A 20,147-nucleotide genomic window follows, 5' to 3' on the forward strand; every position below is an offset into this window, starting at 1 on the left:
TAATATATTTCCTATGACTAATCTGCACATTGGTCCATGTTGGTCCTTTGTTGAAGCAGGTGCACTCTCTTCTGGCTTTTGGCCACGGGTGGGGGGCAGTTGATCCACCTTTTCACCACCCTTGACCAACCACCTAAAGCATAAAATGGTGGCCACTCTAGTCTTTTCACACTGCAGAGGCTGATTGGCTAGTGCAGCAAGTTTAACTCGGTGTGGTCAAGGGAACCTAGCATGGTCAATGGTGGACAATCGGGTTCTGTTCACACTGCAGTTGCTACTTGTTTAACTCAGCGTGGTCAAGGGGACCATGCCACAACTGTGTGCAAAATGCTTGGCCAAATGCATTTCAATGCAAAAATTCCCCTTGGAATTAAAAAAAAACATGACAGGTACTCAGGCACCCATCTGCAGCATGATATGGTGGCCAATCGGGTCTGTTCATATTGCAGTGGCTGCTTGGCAGTACAGCAAGTTTAACTTGACATGGTTAAGGGAACCTGACATGACCAATGGTCCGTGGTGGCCACTCAGGTCTGTTCACAATGCAGTGGTTGCTTGGCAGTGTGGCAAGTTTAACTCAGCATGGTCAAGGGAACTGACATGGCCAATGGTCAGTGATGGCCATTCGGGTCTGTTCACAATGCAGTGGCTGCTTGGCAGTGTGGCAAGTTTAACACGGCATGGTCAAGGGAACCTAGCATTGTCAATGGGACCATGCCACAACTGTGTGCCAAATTCTTGGCCAAATGCATTTGAATGCAAAAATTCCCCTTGGAATTGAAAAACAAACAAGCACCCATCTACGGCAAGCATTGGTGGCCACTCAGGTCTGTTCACACTGCAGTGGCTGCTTGGCAGTGCAGCAAGTTCACCTTGGCATGGTCAAGGGGACCTGGCATGATCCATAGTCAGCGGTAGCCACTTGGGTCTGGTGTCCACTCTGGTCTGTTCACATTGCTGTCCCTGCTTGGCAGTGCAGCAAGTTTAACTCAACATGGTCAAGGGGACCTGGCATGGTCAATGGGACCATGCCACAACTGTGTGCCAAATGCTTGGTAAAATGCAATTCAATGCAAACATTCTTCTTGGAATTGCAAAAACAGGCACCCAGGAAGAGACATTATCATCTCTTGAATGCCTCCAACCCGTATCTCAATTGATTCCAAAAGGCAATCCATAGCAGACCATTTGGGTGAAGTGAGAGAGTTCCAAATTGCTTTTACCGGCCCAATTTTTAGCTTAGAGCAGATCATTATCCTTTACAGATCAACAAAACTAGAGATCAAGGACAAATAATACACTCAGTTAGGATTGGCATGACCCAAAAATAGAACTCTTGTTGATTACTTACTGATTCCAGTAAATACGTAACAATGCACCTTTGTTGGTTCCCAGAAAAGTTCTGCTAGCTCTGTACTGACGGGCACCCTGAGGCTATACTAGGCTTTGTAGTGTATAAACACATATGTTTCATTGTTTTTTTTTTTACCTGGTGTGGGTCATCTCCCTGTATCAAATGTACTTTTCTTGGGTAATGTCTAACTTTATATCTTAAACCAGCAGCTAGTCCAATTTATATATAGTATAATATTTTTATAACTCTTGATATCCAGTAGCTCTTTCCATGATGTACTGCCTAGAGAAGAGGCGACATTGCAATGCATTAAAAGATGGGATCAATTACATTTTTAAATTTTTCGATTGTACTGTTGGCTATGTACATGCTAAATGTCTATCCTGCATCATAGGCTTGAGCTTCGTTTATGACCCTTGTAGATGAAATTTCAAAAATTGGTTTTTGAATGATCAAAATGCTGTTCCTCCAACGTCCTGCAAAAAAATACACCTGCCTTTACACGCACATGAACCATTCTTCCAAAAGCGCATTTTTTTAGGTCAGGCACTAATGTTGGTTGAGAAGGTCTGGCTCGCAGTCTCTGCTCTAATTCATCCCAAAGGTGTTCTATCGGGTTGAGGTCAGGACTCTGTGCAGGCCTGTCAAGTTCCTCCACCCCAGACTCGCTCACCCATGTCTTTATGGACCTTGGTTTGTGCACTGGTGTGCAGTCATGTTGGAACAGGAAGGAGCCATCTCCAAACTGTTCCCACAAAGTTGAGAGCATGAAATTGTCCAAAATGTCTTGGTATGCTGGCACCTTAAGAGTTCCCTTCACTGGGACTAAGGGGCAAAGCCCAACCCCTGAAAAATAACCTCACACCATAATCCTCCCTCCACCAAATGGTTTGGACCAGTGAACAAAGCAAGGTCCATAAAGACATGGGTAAGCGAGTCTGGGTTGGAGGAACTTGACTGGCCTGCACAAATTCCTGACCTCAACCCAATAAAATACCTTTGGGATGAATTAGAGCGGAGACTGCGAGCCAAGGCTTCTTGTCCACATAAGTGCTGGACATCACAAATGCTCTTCTGGAAGAATGGTCAAACATTCCCATAGACACACTCCTAAACCTTGTGGACAGCCTTCCCAGAAGAGTTGAAGCTGTTATAGCTACAAACTCAATATTGAACCCTACGGACTACGACTGGGATGCCATTAAAGTTCATGTATGTGTAAAGGCAGTCGTCCCAATACTTTTGGTAATATAGTGTATGTTGGGATTGTTAGGTAACTTGTCAAATTTTAATCAAGCGGGTGTTCCAGATCCGACGTTGTTGAAGAGGAAGCCATGTGTAATATATCTACATTTTTGTTTAATTGACCAGAAATCATAATTGTGCAGAAGATCAATCTGTACAAACCGATCACAAATCTTTTCTTTGCTGCCAAACCTTTTTTTGCAGGTTAGATCAATACATTTTTCACCATTGTAGTTGTGTAGTCTTGCTAATATTTGGCTTGAAAAGAGATGTCCAAGACCTAGCAAACTCCATTATCAAAATTGTGCCTATTGTAGCAAGCTTAATGCAGGAACCTTATGAAAAATGTATACTTAACTCTTCTCCCAGCCCCACATGATGTCCTTCCTTAAAAGGGGAGGTCGGGCCACTATAAAAAGCAGCAGTGTGGCTGGTCAACGCTAAGTTGGATGTGCTCACGGGACAGATTTGGCCTCCTGATATGCCAGGGGTTAAAATGCAAGTCAAACCGAGCAGCCTTCTCTAGTTTCTTGGACACGGCTTTGAGCGCACAAATTTCAGGACTCTGCGTTATATCACCATGTCCAAAGGTATTCATATCAGCCAGAAGCTGGACGTAGTACAAGAAACAAATAACTGTGCCTGATAGCTCGCCTTGAATTAGGAAGTGGGGGTTGTTGACATTCATGTAGTAGTTATATAAAGGAACCCAGCGCCATGAAATGATTACTGTATGTGGGCAGGCGGTTGGTTCGGTTGGGTATTTTTGCTGTTTCCCGAAGATGCTGTTCCCCAACAACTAAAGCTCACCTTACACGAATAGAATTTCATGTGAAAATTTCATTTTTTGGAATATTCATTTACTTTTCTGTAGCGTTATCCCCTGTAGGGGCTGATTAAAAGCTGGTTCTTCCTGACTAGTACAGAGGCTGCTCGTCCCTACAAGCTCCTCAGATAGATCACTTCAGGCGCTCAGTTCTGTCAGAGCTGAGGCCTCATAGAACAGCTACACAGTCCGCAGGCTGCCACAGAGGGACAATAGCCCCTGAGGCTTTTGGGACCCTCCCTGCCGAGTAAAGAACAATCTTCTCAGGGTTTCAGACTATTTATCACCTCCCCAGCCACCTTCTGGACACTCCTCTCCAGGGATTGGCTAGGCCATGATAAATATTCAGGCTGGTCATTTGAATCTCCCTCCCTATGTTCTGGAAGCTTCTTCCAGAGGCAGGTGGAAGCAAACAAACTCCCAGCCTGTGAAACCCTGAACAGAACAAACAATAACTGCTCCCTTGACTACAGAAGGAGACAAAAACAAAATTTTCCTAGCAACCTACGCTAGGCGAGTGATACATATCTATTGGTTAATGGGGTCAAGTTGACGATCATGTTTAACCACAGTGCTGAGAAAATTCGAAGGAGCACGTTGTAAAAAATGTTTCTAGGATGAACTCATTTCTAACAGAGAATGCTGTTTTCATTGAAGAAATTCCATTCATACCAAAAATTGAATGTTAGAAGCAAATTAAATCTTAAAGTGCCTTTAAAGGACATTCGTCAAGTCTGTTGGCACTGACAAGGCTTTTGGTACAAACGATCGAAAACCTATCAGTGTATGGCCGTCTTAAGTGCCAAGTTACCCTTTTTCAAAACCTTCTCTATTGCTCAGCTGATCTGAAACAATGAATCGGTAACTGATGAATTGCTTTCTAACATGGCCTCAAGGACAGCACAGGGTAATAATTGTGACGGAGCCTTGGCATGGCGTCCTCTACATTTTTGCTTGGCATTAGCAAATGTACTGACAAGACATTTGTTACAAACATTTGAAAGTCTACCAGTGTATGGCCATCTTAAGTGCCGGGTTACCCTTTTGCATTAAAACTGAACCTTCACTATCGCTCAACTGATCTAAAATGTAGGAATCTATAACTGATGGGTTGCCTTCTAACATGGCCCCAAGGACTGCACAGGGTAAAAACTGTGATGGTGCCTTGGTGAGGTGTCCTCTAAACCTTTGCTTTGGATGGGTACCCAAAGGCTATGTAAAACAGGCTGCATTGTGATTCAGTAGGAAATGTATGGGCAAGGAAAAAGACAATGCCTTCAAAACTTTAAGATCTAGAATATATATTCACTGTACCCTGCCAAACCATATCCATTGAGCTTGGACTTTCTACACACCACTGCACATGTGTGGGGCAAACAGGGCACATAGAGAACAGCTGTTTTCTATGTGTCTTGCTCATACTACTGTATATATGTGAGCTGATGTGCTGAAAACTGCAGCTCAACGGACTTGGTGTGAACATGCTCTAACATTTTTTTGTTTTTACTGAACAAGAGGAGACAAAATTTCCACAGGATCAATGGCTGTTTATGTCTGATGGATTTTCCCTGACACAATTTTTTGACGGTGTGGTCATGTCATAGCCTCATCTGTATTAGGCTCTATATCCTATGGTGATGGAGTCTTTGACAGCGGGGCCCAAGATACTTTTAGGCCATATGAATGATGGGGTACATTTTCTATGTGTGGTTGGGATGTCCTGGTCTGTGGAAGCCACTACATACCCACTTATCCCTTTTTTTTTTATACTCAAAGCAAGCACTTGCTTGACTCTCTACAGTAGGTTAATGGTTGGGTTGGGCTGGGCTGGGCTAGGTTGGGTTGGGCTAGGTTGGGTTGGGCTAGAATGAGTTGGGCTGGGCTGGGTTGGGCTAGGTTGACGTGGGCTAAGTTGGGTTGGCTGGGCTGGGTTGGGCCTCGGTTGGGTTGTGTTGGGCTGGGCTAGGCTGGATTGAGCTGGGCTAGGTTGGGTTGGGCTTGGACTGGTATGTTGCTACAACTGTTACAGGAACATAACAGAAAGTGAAAGTAAGTTCGTGCAAAGTGAGTTGAAATCCCCTCTTAGACAATTGTCACGAAGCAGGCCTCTACATTGGATGATTTCCCCTTTATTCCTGCTTTGGTGACAAGACTGTTACATTTTACATTTCCCATCACTTTCGGTCTGTTAACTGGCTTAGAGTGGGATTTGAAAACATTATTTTTCTGCTTGCATCACCCAATTTTCATATATGTCAAACAAAACCAAAGAAAATTCCCAGCTCACACTACCGACAAGCCTGCAAACAACCAAATTATCCTGTCTTTAGTTTGCACACATTTGAAAATACATATACAGGTGTAAACTGCAGAGCCACTTCAGTATTCAGCACCCCCGTATTTACTGCAGTCCTAATCCCAAATTTTGGAGAGATAGAGGAATAGATAGAGGAAGCAAGCCTGGAGGGAGCCCAATCCTCCTTAAAGGCACAGGGGCACACTGGACACCCAGCATGTAGCACAAAGGCAGCAAAGGTGTCCAGCCCATCCCCTCACCAGTATTCCAACAGTACAAACAAATGGCCACTGGCCTTCGCTGGCAAGGAGCACATGGAAGCATGACGCATGTCAAACAAAACCAAAGAAAATTCCCAGCTCAACTCACCAACCAGCCTGCAACCAACCGAATTATCCTGCCTAACAGTTTGCGTTAAAAACAGGAGTTTAGTTTGCGCACATTTGCAAATACATGCGTAAGCTATAGAGCCACTTCACGGCTCCCCAGTATTATCTGCAGCCCTAACTCTAAATTTTTGAGAGCCTCCATAGTTAAAGCACATGCATAATAATAGATAGATAGAGGGCAGGTAAGCCTGGAGGGAGCCCACCCCTCTTTAAAGGCTAATACTGGGGTGTCATAAAGTGGCTCTGCAGCTTACACGTGTATTTGCAAATGTGTGCAAACCAAACCCCTGTTTTTAATGCAAACTGTTAGACAGGACAATTTGGTTGTTTGCAGACTGGTTGGGGAGTTGAGCTGGGAATTTTCTTTGTTTTTTTGTTTTTTTTAAATGTGTTGCACTCCCATGTGCTCCTTGCTGCGAAGGCCAATTTTCATATTTGCAAAACAAATTTTAGATGAAGGACACACCCCCAAAAAGTGTAGACCATATGTTAATGCTCAAAGAATAGTTATTAAACCCGCTAGAACTTTCACTTTTAATAATTAGTAAAGGCAGCTCGGAAGCTGGACATTTCCTGCACCCTGCTAGACAGTACTGGAGGGGGATGGCAGGCACTGAGCAGGGATTTTACTGAATTTCTCTAAGCCCCTTCAGATAAAGAAATGTACTGTAAATTTGAATGGCTGTGGGTGGAGCAGGGCTGTCTTTAATATTGATTGGACACTGGGCAAAACTTTTCTTGCCCCCCCCATGCAGTTTCACTCTCCACCTGCTCTGAGACATACAATAAATAGCACCTAGACTCAAAATCAGTTTACTTAATAAGATCAGGCAGCTATTGCGATTGGTTGCCAGAGGTTACAGTGTATCATTACCGCTCACTGACTGGTTGCTAGAGGTTACAGCACATGATTTCTGCTTGTTGATTGGTTGCTAGAGATTACTGTGGAAATGACCTCAGGGGGGCATGATATACATATCAATGCTGCTGGACACCGCTATTTTACATGTAAACACAGGGTCTGCAGGTGAACCATCTGTACACAACAATAGGGCAGAGCTGGGAGGCATTAGTAGCAGCACTTTACAGTGAGATATTGGGACATAGCACGGGACTAAAACCTCGATGGACGAGGGAATTTAAACCAGGATAGTTGGCAAGTATGAGGCAGCTGCTTTGGGCCCCACAACAATGACAGGGCCCAGGGCAGCTGCCCCTTTTGCCCTGCCTTAAAGACGGCCCTGGGGTGGAGCGTGGCTATTCAATTATAGCGCTATCAATGGTATCAGTGGCTAGAGCAGCAATGCTGCAGTAATTCCACTGTAGAAGGAAAAGAGTTGCCACCCTAGCAAAGGAAGTGCCTATCCAATGGTTCTACTGAGATGATCAACAGGTATTTACAAAATATTCTGGGTAGAGCATAGAAAAAGAACCTCGCAGCCTATATCACATATGTGATTTTATAGCTTGAGCATATTTTTACTTTAGGTTGTTTGTAGATGCTGGAAATTGAATGCGTTCTTATATCCCTGGGGAATTGATGAGATCCCTGTGCCTGGTTCCTGGGTTTGCCCACCAGTTGTGACTGGTTTAAGGGATCTTATTTTCCCTATTGAAGGGGAAATGTATCAAAAGGAACAGGAAAAAGTAAAGGTGGCCAGGAACACCCAAATCTCCCAGGTGGGCTGAAGCCATGGCAAGGAGATCCCACCACTGGAGATCTCCAGTCCACCAGGTTCCACCTGTAAGTACAAGGGCTGTACCAAAAGGTGGGCATAACTTTTTTTTTTTTTTTTATTAACTTACATAGGTCATTCAAATTTTTACATTTTGGTAGAGTAGCCCTTTGGTAGAGTAGCTCCTACCCTATAGTAACTCTTGCGAAGAATACTCCATCGCTCAGGTAGGACTAGGCTAATAGACAAGTGAGCAAATTCAGATCCTCCAAAGGAAAAGAGCCCCAGGTGCTGGCTAATGCTGAATAGTAACTCTTCTTTTTCATTGCAGGAAAATGGATTCCAAGCAGAAGCAATGTGCCGTCATTGAGTTCTTGACAAAAAGGGGTGCAGGCTGTCACACCTTCACAGAAGGCTACAGAATGTTCACGGAGATGACACCACTGACAACGAGTAATTAATGACAAGACATTGCTCCCGTCAATGATGTCATCTTGGTAAACATTCTGTAGCTTTTTGTGGATGATGGATAGCCTGCACCCCTCCTTCGTCAAGAACTCAATGATGGCACGTTGCTTCTGCTTGGAATCCATTGCTTTCCTGCAATTAAAAAGAAGAAGAAATATTATGGAGGAAGAGTTTCTTTACCAACATGTGAAATTAGAACGACCTATGTAAGTTAAACGGTTGTAAACTGCGGCTTTCAAATACTACCATAGCATACTAGCAAATGATGAAATACCTTAGAACAAAGCCCTCCAGCAGTGCGCGGTCACCACTGACAGGGCTTCCATCTTCCCCCGGTCTTCCTTCCAGGTTCTCAGGCTCTGGCTCTATGAATGGCCAGAACCGCAATGACATCACTTTAAGCAAGACCTTCAGAGCATATGTGCCGGTGGCATCACCGGCTGCCTCCAGTGTGAATATCTCCGAAACACCCCAAGTTTAGAAGATATTCATTGTTATAGGCTTACCTGTAGGTACAAGATCAAAAAAGGGATTTTACTACCGCTTTAATAAAAAAAGTTATGCCCACTTTTGAATTACTTTCGGGACAGCCCTCACAATAACACTTTTAACGGGGCCAACCTTTTAGTATATTTATATTTAATGGTCAATACATGAGTCATTAAACCTAAGCAATTGGTGGGGGTAATAGCAATATGGTTCCAAACGTGGGACTGCCCCTTCAAATAAAAGGACACATAGGACTTACAGAATGTCTTGCATTATTTTGTTCAAAGTTTACTGCAGGTTGGTTGCCAAATGTTGTAAGTCAGACACACTAACACCATGTTAATCAGTTACTTTCTATGCATTTCATGGTTGTCTGCCCATGATGAAGCTATTAGATAGCTTTCAGATCTGTTCCTTTTCAGGTCTGTGCATATTTTCCCATACCTGTATAGGGCCCATGAAACGTGCCTTCTTTTTGCACACGTATTCAGGTATCCTACTTAACAGAGCAAACAGAAGTTAATATTTAACCATTCCTTATAACTTGGATGTTACTTAGGATAAAAACAGACAGTTCTGTGTTCTAAGTCACCTTGGGTGACCACTATGGGGATTTTAACGCCCAACTGAACATTTCGTTTAAACCAGTTTAATACACACTATAATACTATTTTAATACACACTATATTACCAGAAAAGTATAGGGACGCCTGCCTTTACACACACAAATGAACTTTAATGGCATCCAAGTCTTAGTCCGTAGGGTTCAATATTGAGTTGGCCCGCCCTTTGCAGCTATAACAGTTTCAACTCTTCTGGGAAGGCTGTCCACAAGGTTTAGGAGTGTGTCTATGGGAATGTTTGACCATTCTTCCAGAAGTGCATTTGTGAGGTCAGGCACTGATGTTGGATGAGAAGGCCTGGCTCACAGTCTCCGCTCTAATTCATCCCAAAGGTGTTCTATCGGGTTGAGGTCCGAACTCCACTCCAAACTCGCTCATCCATGTCTTTATGGACCTTGCCTTGTGCACAGGTGCGCAGTCATGTTGGAACAGGAAGGGGGCCAAAATGTCTTGGTATGCTGACGCCTTAAGAGTTCCCTTCACTGGAACTAAGGGGCCAAGCCCAACCCCAGACCATAATCCCCCCTCCACCAAATGATTTGGACCAGTGCGCAAAGCAAGGTCCATAAAGACAAGGATGAGCGAGTTTTGCATTTCATGAATCAATCTATGGCCGCCGCTGCCACCCCTTATTCAGGCACCCGACCCCTTTTCGGGCACCGGGCGCCTGAACTACAGCGGCAGGAGGTTTTTTTAAGCACCTGATTAGAGCCATAGGCTCTAATAGGCGACCTGCGAGCGCCATGCTGGGCGCCCGCAGGTCACTCATCTATGTTAGAAAAGCGAATGAATATTCACTTTCCTAACACTAAACCGCCTCTCCGCCAATCAGGTGCTCGGATCTGTTACCCATCACCTGATTGGCTGAAACATCAGGCGCTGTGATTGGATGCCTATCAGGAGTCCAATCATAGCAGAGGATGGGAAGAGAGGACGGGAGAAGACATCGTGGAGCAGTCCCACCGCCACCTAGACAAGGTAAGTACAGAGCGGGGGGCACACTGGCAGCATTTGATATGGCACAGTGAGGCTGCATTTAATGGGCACAGTGAGGCTGCATTTGATGGGCACAGTGGCTGCATATGATGGGCACAGTGGCTGCATTCAATGCTGCACAGTGGCTGCATTTGATGGGGCACAGTGGCTGCATAAGATGGGCACAGTGGTTGAATAAGATGGGCACAGTAGCTGTATTTGATGGGGCACAGTGGCAGCATTTGATGGGGCACAGTGGCAGCATTTGATGGCACAGTGGGAGCGTTTGATATGGCACAGTGGCTGTGTTTGATGGCACAGTGGTGGCAATTGATGGGCACAGGGGCTGTGTTTGATAGGCACAGTGGCTGCTTTTGATGGCACAGTGGTAGCAATTGATGGGGAACAGTGGCTGCGTTTGATGGTACAGTGAGGCTGCAATTGATGGGGTTTTTTTTTCAGAAATTTTCAGTTTGTTTGCGCCCCCCAAACATTTTGAACACCAGCCACCCCTGTTCCCTAGTGTTACACCTGTGCGGCTGCGTCCTTTTGAGTTTGGGTGTACACCAGCACAGGCTCTTGGAAAGCAGAAGGGTGCCCAGTAAAAAGTCCACCAAAATCCTCAGCACCAACCACATGATGCTCCTAATCCGGCCCTGCTTTTTTCAACCTGACTAACTATGCAACTATGATGCTCGGTTTGAACTTCAGCAAGGCGTCTTCATCACCACGTCTAGATGCCTAAATGCATTGAGTTGCTGCCATGTGATTGGCTGATTAGCAATTTGTGTTATCAAGCAATTGAACAGGTGTACCACCAGGTGTGAAGTCTAAATTAATAGTTGCATCTTCCTAGACATAGACTATATGCGGAATGCGGCCTACAGAGCGAGTGGTCCAAGTCACAACAATGTAATTGGTGTCACTGAGAGGAAGTGAGGGGACAGAGATGACAATGAAAAATATAACTGGGCTAAAACCTTTCACTGCTCTATCAAAAGAAAAAAAAAGTTGTTGATAGAATATTCGTTTATGAGCCCCGAGTCGGCCAAAAGAGACTGCAATAGTGTTTTGCAAACTGACTCCTGGCAGAAAGCCTGCACAGTAAAAAATGCTGTAACTGAGACAGACAAGAACATGTGCGTTCCTCACTCAAGGAGCTTAAAGTAGCATCTGCCACTATGTGAAGGCAGCAACAAAGCTACTTCTAGACGTTCATTGGTGGATGCACAATCCGGCTGCTGAACGTTCTGCGATTAACCCTTTCCTACCAGACATGGCTGGATGCCCAAGGCATGTAAGATTTTTACTTGGTACACTTTGTTCATTGTTGGTTTATTACAGGACGACAAATGCATAAAAATGTAAAAACTATCATTAAAAAAAATAAATTCAACTTTTAAATTTAATTATTTCAATACTAGAAGCGCAGGGCTTTTTTTTTTTTTTTTCAGCTGGAGCGTGGTGGAACTCCGTTCCACCACCTCTGGCACAGACCCTCTGCCTCCTGCTCGTCATTATCACTTGTGAACACTGAAGTCTGGCTTCTGTGTCTACAGCTTGGCCCCCGCAGATCTGATCTCCAGAGTGGCTCCCACTCAGTGCAGGATGGGGACAAGGGAAATGCAGATGCCCGGGGTGCACTGCAGATGTCAACACCTTTACTTCAGGCTAATACAGAAATAACAGTAAAACGTGGAAGATGGTGGAGCTTTTAGGGGAGGGGGTAGGTAATGGTAGCAGTGGAAGTTGGGGGGGGGGTGCAGAGGTCAGAGCTGAAGAGGGGTGAAAGTGCGATGTGAATGGGGGATGCAGAGGTAAGCAGCTGTGGAAGAAGGCTGAACTCTGTGCTCCATGTGTAGCGCACCCCTGAGCTATACACTGTGTACGTAATGCACCCCAGAACTGTACACTATGTACGTAATGCACCCCTGAACTGTACACTATGTACGTAATGCACCCCTGAACTGTACACTATGTACGTAATGCACCCCTGAACTCTGCAGTATGTACAAAATGCACCCCTGAACTCTGCACTATATACGTAATGCGCCTCTGAACTTTGCACTATATACATAATGCACCTCTGAACTCTGCACTATGTATGTAATGCATCCCTGAACTCTACACTATGTACATAATGCACCCCTGAACTCTGCACTATGTACGTAATGAACTCCCTGAACTCTGCACTATGTACGTAATGCACCTCTGAACTCTGCACTATGTACGTAATATACCCCTGAACTCTGCACTATGTATGTAATGCATCCCTAAACTCTGCACTATGTACGTAATGCACCCCTGAACTCTGCACTATGTACGTAATGCACCCCTAAACTCTGCACTATGTACGTAATGCACCTCTGAACTCTGCACTATGTACGTAATGCACCCCTGAACTCTGCACTTTGCACACCACTAAACTCTGCACCCTGTGTACATAATGCACCCCTGAACTCTGCACTTTGTATGCAGCGCACCCTTGAACTCTAGACTATGTACGTAATGCACCCCTGAACTCTGCACTCTGTATGCAGCACACCCCTGATCTCTGAACTATGTACATAATGCTTCCCAGAACTCTGCACATAGTGCACCACTAAACTCTGCACTTTGTATGCAGCGCACCCTTGAACTCTGCACTATGTACGTAATGCACCCCTGAACTCTGCACTCTGTATGCAGCGCACCCTTGATCTCTGAACTATGTACATAATGTTTCCCAGAACTGTGTGCATAATGCACCCCTGAACTCTGCACATAGCACACCACTGAACTCTGTATTCTGTGTAAAACCACTAAACTCTCACTCTGTATGCAGCACACCCCTGAACTCTGCACTATGTACGTAAAGCACCACTGAACTCTGCACTTTGTATGTAATGCACTCCTGGTATTTATTGCCCCTTTAAGACCCTCCTACTGCCAGTGGGCTTTGGGGGGTCATGGTTAAGTTCCAGCAACTATTTTCTGAGAAAAAAAAATCCCTGTATAATTATATCTGACTATTACAATATTAAACAGATGGCACTGCCGATGCCACTTGGGCTAAATGTGGCAGTGTTCATTTGCAGGCTGAAGGCTGATTTTTTTTTTTTTTTTTAATGAAGCCACCGGCCTGCATGTCACCACTATGTCGTAGATGGTAGAGTTTTTACACGATTGAGAATTAACTGTGTTCTGTTTCAAATGCTGCTCTATGCATTTATAACCCAAAACAATGAAAATAGTAACGGCTCAAATGCCCCCCAAACCTGTATCAGTCGGATCGGCATGTGGATAGGCTGGAGCAAGACAGACAGGATCAGTTTGTCAGGCTCCAGTAGACTTCAACAAAATGGCAGCCGTCTGCAAGCAGGCACCGATTTCCTGTTGCTTGAGTGTGAATGAAATGGGTAAAAGATGGCTTCAGCTCCTGTTGTCCACCTGTAGAGAGCTCCTCAAATGCGTTTCGGCCGTTTCAGGCATAACTCTCCTTTCAAGCGTCTGTCCCTCTTTTGAGACCAAATCCCTCTGCCACTCTTTTCTCTGCAGTTGTCCCTCTTTTTTGGTCTGATGCACAGGCCAAAAATAAAAATATTTTATTAAATTAATTCAGGGCTATTTTTCCCCAGAGACTAGGTGCAGGAACTCCTCCCTTCTGATCACCCCTTGACTAAGCCCCCTACCCACCTCCGAGAGTTGTCCTTTGGTTCCACCCCTTACCCACCTCCCATTATCACCCCTTTTAGAGAATACAGAACCAAGTATAATTTTGTAATGCTAAGTATATTGTATGGAATTTGATAACAAGTAAGGCAGTAAAATAGATCTAGCTACAATGGACACCCCAGGGACAATAGATCCACCCCAGCAACAATAGACTCCCAACAGCCAGCAACACTAGACCCCTTCCAGCAATGATTGACCCTCTGTAACATAAGACCTCCCCCCCAGCAACAATAGGCCTACCCAGAAACAATAGCCCCCCTTGCAAAAATAGATCCCCTCCAGCAACAATAGATTCCCCAGCACCTAGCGTCAATAGATCCTCCAGCGGCCAGCAACACAGACCCCTCCATCAACCGTAGATCCCTCCCAGCAAAGATTGACCCCCCAGCAACATAAGACCCACTCCCAGCAGTAATATATCCCCCACCAGCAACAACAGGCCTCCCCAGCAACAATAGACCCCCCTGCAAATATAGATCCCCTCCAGCAACAATAGATTCCCCAGCAGCTAGCAACAAAGACCCCTCCATCAACAGTAGATCCCTCCCAGCAAAGATTGACTCCCCCCAGTAAAATAAGACCTCCCCAGCAACAATAGACCCCCTTCCTCCACAAAAATAGATTCCCCAGCAGCAATAGACCCTCCAGCACACCCCAGCACCCCTTGCCGTTACATACATTCAGTTCTTGAGGTGCCGGAACTGCCTTCCCCCACGTTCCCGCTGAAAAAAAATCTCTGATTGAATTTATCATTTATCTACCAAAAGTGACCACACTAACATTTTCCTCCAATCTCTAAATGGTTGCAATGGTTATTTCGAAAAGCCAATAAAAGAGGGACCTATAGGAGGTAAAATAAAAGTAGTTGTGTGTTCAACCAATCATTTTGCTTTGGAGGAGGGCACCCTTTGGCATTCTTGCCTTAGGTGTTGGAGGACCTTGTCCCGGCTCTGACTAGTGGGGTCTAGTCATACGTTTTTTACAAGTGTGTGTTTAGTGTCTCATTGAACTTTGTCTTTATTTGCTTTCAAATTAAGAGTTTAAAAGCTCGCAGATGACCTCTATGTGTCTCCTGAGTGTCTGCAGTGTGTCTTCCTTTACCTTGAGTCAACTTTTATGTGTTATAGTGTATAGTAAAGGGAATGCATTGCGTTTTCGTACGTATTTTATTTCCATATATTATGTGCATTATGGGGATGTTTACGTCAATGCAGGTTGACCTCCTGAAGATTTACCCATTTTTTTGCAATAGGGCACTGCGTTATCTTAACTGACAATTGAGCGGTCATGCAACACCCTAATGCCCAAAATTGAAATACCTAAACAAAACTGACGTCCTTTTTTTTGGTGATATTTGATTACCTCCATTTATTTTGCGCTATAAACAAAAAAAAAAAAAAGACAATTTTTGAAAAAAAAACCCCACAATATTTCTTACTCTCTGCTATAAGACATATTCAATAAAAATGTTTTAGAAAATCAAATTTCTTCATCAATTTAGGCCAATATGTATTCTGCTACATATTTTTGGTAAAAAAATCCCTATAAGTGCATAAAAAAAATCCCTATTGGTTTGCACGAATGTTATAGTGTCTACAAACTATGGGATAGATGTATGGATTTTTAATTTTTTTTTTTTTATACTAATAATAGTACAGTGATTAGTGAATTACGTGAACGTTATAGCATCTACAAACTATGGTATATACTTATGGATTTTTTTTTTTATCGTTTTATTTATTACACTAATAGTAATAGTACAGCGATCAGTGCTAATAAATAAAAAAATCGAATTTATTTATCAATTTAGGCCAATATCTATTCTGCTACATATCTTTGGTAAAAAAAAAAAAAAAATCCCAATAAGCCTATATTGATTGGTTTGCGCAAATGTTAGCGTCTACAAACCATGGGATATATTTATGGATTTTTTTTTTTGTTTTTTTATTTGGTATATATGGTATGGTATATTGATACTGGAATTTTTATTAATGTTTATACTAGTAATGGCGGCGATCAGCGACTTATAGCGGGACTGCGATATTGCAGAGACAATTGGACACTAAGCGACACTTTGTGGGAACCAGTGACAATAATACAGTGCTTAGTGCTAAAAATAAACTAAATAAACTCACTTCCTCTGAGCCCGGGTCATCCCAGACCAACGCCCCAACTTGTGACTGGACAGTGAAAGGAGAAGTAGCACAATGACAAGCTCATCTCTACTATCAGCATGCTTCTTGTTAGCACATGAGCTGATTGGCTCCTTGTATTGCTTCTCCCTCTCACACTGAAGCATTCAACACACTTTCTGTGAACCTGGGTCATCCCGGACCAACCCCCAGCTTGTGACTGGATAGTGAAAGGAGAAGCCGCACAATGACAAACTTATCTCTCTGTCACTCTGCACACTCCTACTATCAGCATGTTTCTTGTTAGCACATAAACTGATTGGCTCCTTGTATTGCTTCTCCTTCTCACACTGAAGCATTCAACTCACTTCCTCTAAGCCCAGGTCATCCTGAGCCCATCCCCCACCTCCTGACTGGACAGTGACAGGAGAAGCAGCACAATAACAAACTCATCTCTATGTCACCATGCTCTCTCTTACTATCAGCATGCTTCTTGTTAGCACATGAACTGATTGGCTCCTTATATTGCTTCTTCCTCTCACACTGCATCATTCAACTCACTTCCTCTGAGCCTAGGTCACCCTGCAACCCACCCCCAACCCGTGAATGGACAGTGAAAAGAGAAGCAGCACAATGACAAACTTATTTCTCTGTCACTCTGCACACTCCTACTATCAGCATGCTTCTTGTTAGAACATGGACTGATTGGCTCCTTGTATTGCTTCTCCCTCTCACACTGCATCATTAAACTCACTTCCTCTAAACCCGGGTCATCCCAGACCAACCCCCAACTTGTGACTGGACAGTGAAAGGAGAAGCAGGAGAAGCAGCACAATGACAAACTCATCTCTACTATCAGCATGCTTCTTGTTAGCACATGAACTGATTGGCTCCTTGTACTGCTTCTCCCTCTCACACTGAAGCATTCAAATCCCTTCCTCTGAACCCGGGTCATCCCGGACCAACCGCCAACTTGTGACTGGACAGTGAAAGGAGAAGCAGCACAATGACAAACTCATCTCTACTATCAGCATGCTTCTTGTTAGCACATGAACTGATTGGCTCCTTGTACTACTTCTCCCTCTCACACTGCAGCATTCAAATCACTTCCTCTGATCCCGGACCAACCCCCAACTTGTGACTGGACAGTGAAAGGAGAAGCAGCACAATGACAAACTTATCTCTTTGTCACTCTGCACATTCCTACTCCCAGCATGCTTCTTGTTAGCACATGAACTGGTTGGCTCCTTGTATTGCTTCTCCCTCTCACACTGCAGCATTCCACTCACTTCCCCTGAGCCCAGGTCATCCCGGACCAACCCCCAACCCGTGACTGGACAGTGAAAGGAGAAGCAGCACAATAACACAGTCATACCTGCCTGGAGTTCAGCTTCATGGCATATAGTGCATTAATAACTTAAAATATGTGTTCATACACTATACTGCTCCCTAAATAATCTCATCAATGCCATATTTATTATCCATCAGACTTAGGAGCAGGTTAAGAAAAGCCATGTCTTCCCCTAGAAATACACGCATCTCCATAGGCTAAAAATACTCGTTTTCCATTCATCGCTCTTCAGTGGTGTTTCGGTATTTCACACCCATAGAGTGCCTCCAGTCCATCCATCTTTTCACATCTCCAGCTACTAGGCCTCCTCTGTGTGTTTACACATTACTTAAGAGTGTTTATGTGTGCCTCTGACATATAGCATTCCCCTGGGAACCTGAACAGCATTAACCACCGACTAGCTAGTAAAACATGTCAAGCAAACGGTGGAGGATCCGCTCTTTCAGGACAGAACACAAACTTACGGCATGACCCAGATACTCCTGGCCTGTTCTGTAGCTGTTCCTGAAAATACTACATGAGGTTACATAAGGCATTTTCCTTTGCAGGTCAATGGCAAAAACCCAAGACCATTTCATATAGATCATTTAGGGCTTAACCTTAAAATAATAAACATATAAAAGATGAATTGATGGCGCTCTCTAGTCATTAACACATGAATTCATTTATTTTTTTTAAGGCAAACGGTGTAAAAATTTTAATGTGACCTGTTATCAGCCTCTTGCATTTCCCTGTACAGCAGGGCAGGAGTGTGAGAGGAAGAAACAGCAAAAGGAGCCAATCCGTTCAGGAGAGTAACAGAGAGATGAGCTCATCGCTGTGCTGCTTCTCTTTTCACTGTCCAGTCGTAGGTTGGGGTTGAGTCCGGGATCACCTGATGCTGGTCACCAAACTGAGGACATCTAGTGGCAGAAAAAAAAAACACTTTAGGGAAAATCTCTGTCTTTCAAGAAAAATATTGCAGCAAAAACTATTATTATTTTTATAATAGTATTATTTTATCTTTTAAGGGAAACAAGTCCATCTAGTTCAACCAATACATTCTTGGTTGAAGTTCTGGTGAAGGCTCACCCAGAGAAAAAAACATATTATACATATATATATATATATATATATATATATATATATATATATATATACACACATATACACACACACACATATACATATACAGACATACAGTGCCTATGTCCCTTTAACACAAGCCGGTTATCGGCTTTCTTCTTTTCTCCTCACGCTCCTCATGCTATTTTGTTCCCAGAGGTCAGCACTTAAACAAAGTGCAATCTGTATATACACTATATTACCAAAAGTATCGGGACGCCTGCCTTTACACGCACATGAACTTTAATGGCATCCCAGTCTTAGTCCGTAGGGTGCAATATTGAGTTGGCCCACCCTTTGCAGCTGTAACAGCTTTAACTCTTTTGGGAAGGCCGTCCACAAGGTTTAGGAGTGGAGTCTATGGGAATGTTTGACCATTCTTCCAGAAGTGCATTTGTGAGGTCAGGCACTGATGTTGGACGGGAAGGCTCGCAATCTGTACTTTAATTCATCCCAAAGGTGTTCTATCGGGTTGAGGTCAAGTTCCTCCACCCCAAACTCGCTCATCCATGTCTTTATGGACCTTGCTTTGTTCACTGGTGCGCAGTCATATTGGAACAGGAAGGGGCCATCCCCAAACTGTTCCCACAAAGTTGGGAGCATGAAATTGTCCAAAATGCCTTGGTATGCCGACGCCTTTAGAGTTCCCTTCGCTAAAACTAAGGGGCCAAGCCCAACATCTGAAAAACAACCCCACACCATAATCCCTCCTCCACCAAACTTTACACTTGGCACAATTGCAGTCAGGTAAGTACCATTTTCCTGGCAACCGCCAAACCCAGACACATCCATCGGATTGCCAGACAGAGAAGCGTTATTCATCACTCCAGAGAACACGTCTCCACTCCTCTAGAGTCCAGTGGCGGTTTGCTTTACACCACTGAATCCGAAGCTATGCACTGCACTTGGTGATGTAAGGCTTGGATACAGCTGCTCGGCCATGGAAACCCATTCCATGAAGCTCTCTATACACTCTTGTTGTGCCTATCTGAAGGCCACACGAAGTTTGGAGGTCTGCAGCTATTGACTCCTCAGACAGTTGGCGACTTTTGCACACCGTGAGCTTCAGCATACGCTGAACCCGCTCTTTCATTTTGGTGGCCTACCACTTCGTGGTGGAGTTTCTGTTCCCAGTTGCTTCCATTTTGTTATAATACCACTAACAGTTGTGGAATATTTAGTAGCAAGGAAATTTCATGGATTTATGGACTTATTGCACAGGTGGTAACCTATCATGGTACCACGCTTGAATTCACTGAGCTCCTGAGAGTGACCCTTTCTTACACAAATATTTGCAGAAGCCGTCTGCATGTCTAGGTGCTTAATTTTATACACCTGTGGCCATGGAGGTGATTGGAACATCTGAATCCAATGATTTGGAAGGGTGTCCCAATACCTTTGGTAATATAGTGTGTGTGTGTGTGTGATATATCTATCTATCTATCTATCTATCTATCTATCTATCTATCTATCTATCTATCTATCTATCTATCTATCTATCTATC

At 44.0% G+C, this 20,147-nt stretch overlaps 1 protein-coding gene across 2 annotated transcripts in view; it reads left to right on the top strand.

The window, feature by feature from the left end:
* SLC6A8 (solute carrier family 6 member 8) overlaps positions 1-20,147 on the top strand; it is a 132,949-nt gene that overhangs the window by 24,494 nt on the left and 88,308 nt on the right. The gene's annotated exons all lie outside the window — the stretch shown is intronic.

This window comes from Aquarana catesbeiana, linkage group LG09, assembly GCF_042186555.1.
Source record: "Aquarana catesbeiana isolate 2022-GZ linkage group LG09, ASM4218655v1, whole genome shotgun sequence".
Classification (NCBI taxonomy): Eukaryota; Metazoa; Chordata; class Amphibia; order Anura; family Ranidae; genus Aquarana; species Aquarana catesbeiana.